Source organism: Leptosomus discolor, chromosome 4, assembly GCF_034619465.1.
Source record: "Leptosomus discolor isolate bLepDis1 chromosome 4, bLepDis1.hap2, whole genome shotgun sequence".
NCBI classification, from domain to species: domain Eukaryota; kingdom Metazoa; phylum Chordata; class Aves; order Leptosomiformes; family Leptosomidae; genus Leptosomus; species Leptosomus discolor.
Genome location: NC_141394.1, coordinates 14,595,737 through 14,606,091, shown reverse-complemented (window position 1 = coordinate 14,606,091; position 10,355 = coordinate 14,595,737).

The following is a 10,355-nucleotide window of genomic DNA, read 5'->3' as shown; positions in this document are numbered from 1 at the left end:
CAAATATGGCCAAGAGACATTGCAGTCCAGAGCCATGCGTTCAGGGTTTGCTAACTGTGGTTTTGCGTTACCAATGATGGTCAACAGGCAAAGAAGTTGCAGGGAAATGAGAAAGCATGTAATGAGTCAATGGCTTTGGTCACAGAAGATCCCTTTTGGGGCTGGAACAGACTTCTGTGGGTTCTGAACACTTATTTTTAATATGTACCCTGTAAAGCTGGGTTTTTTTCTTTTACTATTTAAACAAGTGATGTCAAATATATTTTGACCAAATTAGAAAAAGCAGATTTTTCAGCCTGTCTGCATATAAGATGGAAATATATGAAAATGTTAGGAAGTGTAACTGCTTTTAGGGCCTCCTTAGTCCTTACACAGAAGTTGTTCTTAGATAGGATTTATAATTTTGGGATGGAGGAAGTATTAAGTTGAAGAAAACCAGTTTAAAAACGAAGAATAACAAGTTTCTGAACAATTATGTGACAAAGTTACATTTTGTAGAGGGAGAACTGGATGCATCCAACTTCATGTTGAACTTTGGTTATAAGGCATTTTCTGGTAATAAAAAGGTCTCGTGATGTAATTAGTGTGGATCAGTTTCTTAATACTGTGGCAAAAATTATTAATCCATTTTTAACATATTGAAGTATCTTTAAGTAGCTTAGATTTGGGAAAAGCTCACATTTTGTATTGCCTTTGAACCTACTAGTGTCCTTTGTCTGATGACAACTTGTTACAAGCGAGCGTTTGTCTTGTAATGAGAGGAAGAAGAAGGTGTAGAGTAAAAATTCAATTTTCAAAACAGTCCTTGTGTCCTAAACTTGAAAATCATTTCATGTTTTCTGTGGGAGTTTTCCCAATTAATCTCAAGATGCATTTTACAAAGATAAGCCATGGCTATATTTTAGGTTTATTGCCTGAAAAAATGAAGAAAAGTTTATGTTCTAGGCTGTAATACTGAGAGTATTGTGCGTGTGAGCATTTTATGATTAGTACACAGAAATAAGAACTTTCTAAGTGCAAAAGAGACAAAGGCTGAACTACTTCCTGGCTAAAACCCTGTTTGTTTCTGCTGCCAGGTACATGTGCCTATCTTCTCTTCCTCTTCCATTCCCAAGCTATTCTATTCCAAATCTTCATGAAGACACTCTCTGCTGTATTTAGATAAAGACTGTTAAAAAATTCTCAAATACACTTATCTCTAAGCAGCAGCTTCCTTACTGGCTAGCGTGCTTTTGCACAAATAAACAGGGTCCTCTGGAAGTTTCTCCTCCAGTGTGAAACATTGCATTTCTCCTCCCCTTCCTTTTCCAAATGGTCCTCCACAGGATGTTGAGATAACAAATATTTTTGGAGGCAGCGGGAGGGTCAAGTGTGCCTTGTAAAGATAAACTTGAAACTCTGGCAGTTGCTCAGTGAAACAGAAAACGCTGTAACCAACACAAACACTAGCCTTTGTGTGCTCCCATTGTACTTTGTAGAAAGATGTATCAAAGCAACACCAGCTCTTTGTCCAGGAGTAACCGTTGGTACGTAGGGATGCTAGTTCCTGCAGGGGTACGGGGCGGGGTTGCCAAGGCATTGGCAGCCTTCGTGGTGGGGCTGATCTTTAACTTGGAAGCCCACTTGGGACAGTGGCACATGGGAGCTTTCACACTCACTTTGCCAGGGGAAGGACTCACCATAGGGTCATCCAAGGCAAATTGTGTCAGGATATTGCTACTCATGTATTTCTTGGTAAATATGGTATCATGAATGCAAGGGGGTCAGATTTTTCCCTCCCTCTAATTTCAGGACAGCATGCTCTTGCAGGCACTTAGCTCAGGACCTGTGGTGTGCAAACAGCGTGGACCAGAGGACGTGGGACAGCCAGCGTGGCTGGAAGGCAGTCCGGTTGCAGCGCGTCACCAGATCAGTAGGTCAGGCGCAGCACCAGCCACTGGTAGCTTAATGTGGGAATGAAAAGGCCAGAAAGTCAGAAAGGGGTGTCAGCGTGTGGAAAAAGATTAGAGCATGCTGTGGGCTGAAGTCACTAAAAAGCTGGATGAAAATGAAGGTAACCCGTCACCTGAGCCAGCACAGCGTTGTGGTTAGCCGGTATTCAAGGAAGACATGGAAAGCACAACTGTTGTGATGAAGGACTGGTGTGGTAAACAGAAGCAGGACAGTGTATGTTGTGGGTGCTTCCTTTTTTTTTACTTTTTGGCGAAAGCAGGGAAAGGGCCATTAATTTGTTTCTAAACACATTGCAGTGCGAGAGAGAAGGTCTGTTTAAGCTTTGAAAGAAAGCTGACAAGAAAGAATGTGGATGTTAACCAGCCAGGGATAATGCAAAGTTTTGGTACTAGCTGGAGGCTCCTGCCATACTGGAGAGCTGAGTTTCCTGCAGCACCTCCCTGTAGTTTATGAGAGGCAAAAGGCCAGAGCAAATTTTAACACAGAATCACAAAGGAAATTGCAAAAAACCTTGTTGGTTTTACAGCACTTTTATTTTCCTGGATGGTGATGTTTAAAAAACAACACGCCCCTACCCCCAGCCAGGCAGCTGTACACACATGGTTTTGTCTGAACTAAGCAGGAAGAAGTCTAATACAATTAAAACCCAAACAAAACCAACAACAAAAAGCAATGTTCAAATGCCAAGTTCAAAACTTTTAAAAATACAGCTTTAATTTCTGGAATAGTGATCGCCCTGCCCTAATGAAAAAAAAAAAAACCACAAAACCCACCCCTGAAGGTGTACACCAGCAGAACACGATTCCTCCAAATTGCAGAGCTTTTTGGCTTTTTGGCTATGACAGATAGAGTAACAAGGAGAAATAAAATACGTTAACTTGAACTGTACAAAGAACAGAACCAAGCCTGTAACAAGCTGTGAGGGTGGGGAAGCAACTGCATGCCCATTCCGCAGTACCTTGGTTTTTTTCCTCAACTGGCATTGAAGTAGTGAATTTAATGCAGAAGCTCTGAATTAAAAGTATATAGAAGGGAAATAATTTTATCTCTAAGTTAACACTGCAGGCAACAGCACATGCATAGCATGAGGGGACTATTTTGAGGAGGAACTTCAAGTGTTAAGTGGCTGCTTAACAGAAAGACCTATGCATTTTGTGGTGGCTGTCATGGTGTAGCATGGCCAAGTATTTGTCAAAACAGACTTTCCAGCTTCATCAGAGCTTATTTTCCCCCAAGTGCTGTCATGCTATAAACCACTTTTTCAGGAAATATATAAATGGAAACAAAAGTACTTGAGAGAATCGTGAAGGAAAACACAGATTTATGTACACCATCATGTGTTTTTTGGCAATACCTGCATTAATGTTGTGCTTTATTTAAGCACTGGTTGGAAGGAACCTTAAATAATTTATTTACTTAGTGTTGACATGATGCTTTCCCCCCCCCAACTTCCATGTGCATGACAGCACACATGGATGCAGTAATGCAATAAATGAATGCAGTGGTTTAACCTCAGCTGGCAACTAAGCACCACGCAGCAGCTCCCTTACTCCCTTAGGACCAGACCATCGGGTTTAACATGGTAACGAGCTCCTCCCCTTGCCCCTGCTCCGGCTTGGACTTACGCACAGACTGCAGTCCCTTAGGGGTGTACCTGCTCCAAGTGGAGCCTTATCTATGAGCTGGTGTCTCTTCAGGGGTGTAATTGCTGTGGCACAGACTTATCCACAGCTGTAGTTGCTTTGAGGTGCGCTTGTTCCAGCATGGCCTTCTCCATGGGCCACAAGCCCTTCAGAGGTATACCTGCTGTGGCACAGACATAACCACGGCCACAGATGCTTTGAGATGTACCTGCTCTGGCATCGGCTTATCCATGGCCACAGGTGCTTCGGGGTGTCCTGCTCCCATGTGGACTCATCCACAGGTCACAGTCCCCTTGACTCTAGTTCACGCTGGAGTTCCAGCCTGTCCAGTTGTGGTGATTTGGTGTCTGGTGGAGTTTTGGCGCAGTTTTGGTAGCGGGGGAGGGCGCTACAGAGGTGGCTTAAAGAAGCTCCCCCTGCTCCAATTTCGGACCCACTTCTGGCCAGGGAAATGGGCACCTCTGCGAATATCTAAGAGTGAAAGAACCTGTTGAGAAGTTCTTTGTTCATCTGTCTTTGTTGGTGAGCTTAAGAGAGAAGGAGGGTGGGAGAGAGACACCCCTGCGGACACCCCGGTCAGTGAGGCAGGAGAGGGGGAGCTGTGCCGGGGCAGGGGTTCCCCTGCGGCCCGCGGGGGGGTGGCGGCTGAGCCCCTGCAGCCCCTGGAGCCCAGCGGTGGCCCAGAGGTCGCCCTGCAGCCCGCGGAGGGCCCCGGGCCGGAGGAGCAGGGACCGGGCCCGGAGCAGCCGCGACTGCGGCCGCGCTGGAGCCGCCCGTCGGTGGGAGGGCGGCAGCCCCGGGAGGGACCCGCGCTGGGGGGTTCTGGGGAGCTGCGGCCCCGCGGGAAGGACTCGCGTTGGGGCAGCGGGAGGAGGAATGTCTGCCGGGAGAGGGACCCCGCGGTGGGGCAGGGGAGGGCTGCGAGGGCCCCTCTCCCTGAGGGGGAAGGAGAGTATGATGATGAGTACAGCAAGCAGCAGCAGCAAAAGGCAGCCACTAATGAGCACTAGACTCTAATATATAGTAAGGCGAGCAAGCCCCATGGCAAGCACAGGAGCCTGCTGATTAATAGCTAAACAGCAAAACCACCTATAAATTCTATCTAGCGTTCCAATCCAACCTGTTGTTATCTCAAGGCTTTCAAGCCCTATGTTGGGTGCAAAAAAGGACTGTTGTGGTTTAATCTAAGCCTGCAACTAAGTACGACGCGGCAGCTCGCTCCCTCCCCCCGGATGGGATGGGAAAGAGACCTGGAAGAGTAAAAGTGAGAAAACTTGTGGGTTGAGATAAAGGCAGTTTAAGAGGTAAAGCGTAAGTCATGTGCACAAGCACAACAAAACAAGGAATTCATTCAGTCCTTCCCATCGGCAGGCGGGTGTTCGGCCATCTCCAGGAAAGCAGGGCTCCATCACGTGTAATGGTTACTTGGGAAGACAAACATCATCACTCCGAATGTCCCCCCTTCCCTCTTCTTCCCCCAGCTTTATATGCTGAGCATGACGTCATATGGTATAGAACATCCCTTTGGTCAGTTGGGGTCAGCTGTCCCAGCTTTGTCCCCTCCCAAATTCTTGTGCACCCCCAGCCTACTCGCTGGTGGGGTGGTGTGAGGAACAGAAAAGGCCTTGACTTTGTGTAAGCCCTGCTCAGCAACAGCTAAAACATACCTGAATTCTTTATGCTGTTTCCAGCACAAATCCAAAACATAGCCCCATACCAGCTACTATGAAGGAAATTAATGCTACCCCAGCCAAAACCAGCACAACATGGAGACTGCCATCAAACTGGAGGTGAGCAAAGCTCTCTGAAGAAGACTTGTGGTCTCGTGCGTGCAGCAGGGTGGAGCCATGCAGCTTCCCACTCTTGATCATCATCTCTCCCAGTCCACTTCTCTCTCAGATTGCCTTCTCCCATCTGTCTTAAAAAGCATATTTGTTATTAAGTAGTAAAGGCCCTTTTTAATCAACAGTACTTACTCTACTAAGTAACATCAATAAATTTAAAACGTACTTGTCACATGTCAAATTCTGTTGCAAAGTGTGCTGGACATCATTCCACCAATACCTTGGTTAATGTTGGATTAACTTCATGATGCACCACACGTGGCTGTTTGCTCAGCTCCTGCTCAAGTGTTTGCCTTAACATGCCACTCCTCATGTACACTGGGAGCAGCGCCATTGGGTTAAAGCAAGAGCATCACGCATGCTGGAGACAAGGGACAAGACAAGGTAAGGTCCATCATCCCTCGCAGCATGGTGGCAGCAGCTGGCAGTTTTATTGCAGAAATCACCAGATTTAGGATTTTAGGATACTGCTTGGAAGTCCCCTTACTTTTCCTATCTTGATTTGAATATCAAGAATTCTAATTAGTGGATATTAGTAGGAGAGACTAATGATTATTTTGGGAAAATAAGTCTCAAATGGAATAAATGATCAAGTATAAAATAAAATCTGTATTGCCAATGCTGCCAGCATACCACTGTAAAGTCCCAAACCTAAGGTATTTATTAACCAATGATCTATTAGTGGTTAGAAACAGGCTAATATGTTATAGTCCAAGATGTCTGCTAGATAGGATTTATTATGGTACTCATTGCGTGTAATCTTTGAATCGTGACCATGATCTGTGAAAGAACTCCGCAATCCGAGTTGATTGTGAAGCAGGTGTGTTTATTACAGCTCTGCAGCGCTGGGTGCAGCGAGGGTCCGGTGCCCTCAGGATGCTTGCACCCCGAGCCGTGGTAATTGCCTCCTATTTAAAGCAACAAAACTTACATATTTACATATTTATCACTCTGTCCCGCTTCGGATGTAAATTAGATCTCCTCCCCCTTGCGCAGGCGCAGTCTTCCCCTTCGAGGGTCTTTTGGTGGTCTTGGGGAGGAAGTAAGAGTTCCTCGATAGTCTTCATCATGATTGTCGTTTTGAACCCATCCTCCGGAGTGCGCAGTCCAGGGACAGCTGGGCAGTGTCTCCCCACTCCACCCCCCACTCCACACACCCCACACCCCTGCTCTTGGTCACGGTCTGTTGCACAAATACAATTCCTCCCCCATCCCCATCTCACCTAAAACAATGAAGCAGGCCTTCGAGTGACCAGGACCCTACTTGAGCACACTGAAGCAGGCCTTCGAGTGATCAAGACCCTACTTAAGCCCTGCCAAGGGCAGGGGGTTACGCTCTTGTTTACCAAAGACAAGGCTGGCTAGCTGATATTGCAGAGACTAAAGCATATCACGTATTTCAAAAAGAATATTTTCAGATATTTTCTATTTTCCCATATCAATCAAAGTAGGTACGAGCCAAGAGCCTACGAGCCAAGGACATGTTCCTTGACCATACATGATCAATTCAAGGAATGGTCGAGACCCACGGACCACCTACCCAAATTATACCACCTACTCAAAAGAGAACAATAGAAGACTACAACAAAGGCTGTGCGCTAATTGGCATCAGAAGCGAGAAGAGAAGAACAAATGATTGAGAGAATGATAACAAATATGCATTGTATAGACTGAATATGTATGAATTTAATATATACATATTTGTTATTACAACGTGCAGGCGGACATCTTTGGGAAGGATCCCATGTCCCCGGTGCGCATGGCACACATCGTTAATAAAGGACATCTCTACTTATCTAACTTTGTGTAGATAAGTTTTTCTTACCACTGCAGATTTGCAACAGTTCGGGATGAAACTCTTGGGAGGCTGTAGAAATGGCACAGAGCACACGTCCAAGCTGGAAGGTAGACACAGGTCAGCTTACCCAAAAAAGCCTCTGGAGCTGGCTCAAGAGCAGCTGGACTGCTGAGGTTCTCCCGCTTCCCACCACTGCGTAGGGACAGGGATAGGGACAGGAAGGCCAGCACTTGCACCCTTGGTGATACAAAATTTGGAGCTTCCAAACCCCCTTGCTTTCTAATGCTCCTCACCAAGGTGGGAGGCTCGGTGCGGCTGGGTAAGGATTCCAAGATGAAAACTCAATAACAACAGGGTGTTACTAAGCAGGCATTCTTTATTGCAGCGCTGGGCAGCACTGGGGTTCGTTCCACCATGAGTGCTCCTATGGGTTAGCAAAACACATCAGTTCATATACACAAAAATCATACATATTCATCAGATTTCCTGAGAAGGGCAGTCTTACGGTGATGAGATCCTGGAATTCATTTACATAGTCCAAGGATGCGCAGTAAATTTAGGGTTAGGGTCTTTTCACCCTCTGGTGGTCGCTCATAGTCTTCCTCATGCTGTCCTGTAGTTGAATCCTCCTTCTTGAGCACAAGCCAGGGCCCCTTTTCTGTGCAACCTCTTGTTGCATCAGTCCTGTACTAGACGGGTCTCCTTAATGTCTGGAGCTTTGTCTCCTTGATGTCAGGCAGATGTTATCTATTTATCAACTTTGCTCAGCAAATAGTTAAAACCATCCTTGTGGGGGAAGGAAAACTCAAGAAAACAAAGAAGCAAGTGAAACTAAACAAAAATATGCAAGTAAAGCCTTAGTCAGGGATTGTCAGGATTTAGCTCTTTCACTGGTAGCTCTTCTGCTTGTGTATGGGTGCTAGTAAATTTGTGAGTTAGGGAATTAATGAAGTGGCAGATTACAAAATTAACGAGTTGGACTGGTCTGTTACAAGGGGATTGCTTTGATTGTTGAATTTTACCTTAGTTTTTTTTTACTTTGTGGGCTCCTGAGAGGAAGTTTTATTCCCAGAGGGCATTGTCCTGTAAATCTGAGTGACCCAGAGCGGCGCCACTGAAAGGATGGTGAGAAAGAACAGACTACAAGTGCAGGAAGCAGAAGCTTGGGCAGGCTGCATGAAGCATCTTGTGACAAACCTTTGCCCAAGCCAGCACACGACCCTAGATGGATGTGAAACCACTTCTGCTTTCCTTTGGGTCGGATGCATTGTGGCTTCGACCTGCTGCAAAGCAGGTGATGCCCTTGGCCCCACCTGTGAGCTCCCTGCCATGTGCTGGGGCCTCATCTTTGGGGGTCTGTGGCACGAGGGGTCTGGGCAGCTTGTCCAGGTGGCAATGCACCCCCCCAGCCATAACCGCAGTGTCCTTTTTTCTCTGATCAGCCAGCCGAGTGGATCCACGCCACTGTGTGCGGTGTCCCTGGAGTGGGAGGGACAACAGACACGCAAAAGTGGGCAGGGAACAGCTCTCTTCCTATGCCAACTGCAGTCACTTTGGTTTCGGTGAAATGGGAACCTGACCCTTAGCTGGATTTTCAAAGGCTCTGAAAATTTCCCCTAGCACTTGCTCATCTCCTTTCCCCTCCAACTTTTAGAACTGCGGGGATTTTCCTTTCACCTAAGTCATTCAAAGTTGTAGGAAGGAGGCAAGGTTTGGTGCAGAGGTGCTCTTCCATTGAACCAACTGAGACGTCTGGGGACAAAAAAAGTTTCAGACACAGAAGCCCTTCTGCATGTCTGAAACAAAACCCAGTTGAAACCCTGAGGTAACCCAAGATGTTACTCTGAATCTTGAAAGGGCTGGTGAGACCAGAGCTTTGGAGAGAGGCCCCCAGGCACCCTCCTCCTCCAGGCAGGCCCCCTGACCTGCACAAAGCGGACCCTCTGTAAACAAACCCACTTCTCACCACTCGAGACACCAGGGTTTGTGTAGCTAGGAGTACGAGGCAGTGTATTGGGGAAGGTGGCTTTGCTCATTTGTGGTAGTGTTTTAAGTTGCATGATGGAGTTGTTTCAAATGCTATAGAGAACAGGTGGGAACTTTTGCATGTGGATGGCATCATCGTGGAATGGAATAATCTAGATTCTGGTTGCCACTTCTCTGTAAAATACAATGGTAGACCATGTAATTTACACTTTGTTCTTTACAGAGAAAGCAAAAACATGTTCAGAGAGGTTTTTTTAATCTGTACTCCTGAATCTTTATTGAAATTGCATTTACTGTAATACATGTTAAGTTGGTGAATATTAATTTCAGCTGATTTTTTCCATTGTCTGCTTGGAAATAATCTTTCATGCTTCCTACATGGAGAAAGGCACTACAGGTTTGGTTTTGTTAGACATTTCCTTTCTTCCTAGCTACTGAGACATTTTGCTCTTTCTTGTCTTGCTGTGGCTAAGAGAAGCATACTTTGCAGCTGACTGCCCATCTTCCTGCAGTGCCACTTCACGGACCTGGAGAAGCCACACAGGAAGGGGACCGCGGCCGGCAGCCATGTGCAGAGCCCCAGCCAGGCCCTGTGATGAGCTCCCGTCAGAAACCATGGCAGCTGCAATGGGAGGCAACAGGCGCTTCTGGGTGGTGCTGAGCAAGGGTAATGCTCTTCCTGCGAGTTTCAGGAGTTCGTGTTTTGGTCTCGCTGGTGAGATTTTTTGCAGGGCTTTTTGTCCGACTTAAATGCCAGGTGAAGGTAATAAGCTGAGGTAAGTGTTTATGGTGGTGTTTTCTCAGGGTGCAAAGGGCAGTTACACTTTGATGCACTAGGATTGCAGGTAGAAGTGGGCTGCTTTTCTGTGGAAGAAAAGCACTTGCAGGGCCTGGTTGCTCAGACAGTCAGTGTCACCCCAGCTCTGAACAGAGGACAGACTGTTAAAATCCTTAAAATGTTGCTGATGAGCTTTTTTTCTTAATGTGATACCGACCGTGCATTTCAGCTTCCCATTTCCCTCCCACCCCAGCAGACTCCTAGCCTAGCTGCCATTTTGCATGAGCCTAGTCTAGCCAGCTGGTGGGGTGTCAGGTATCTCCTCTTCTAGAAAGCATTTGCTGAACTACAAC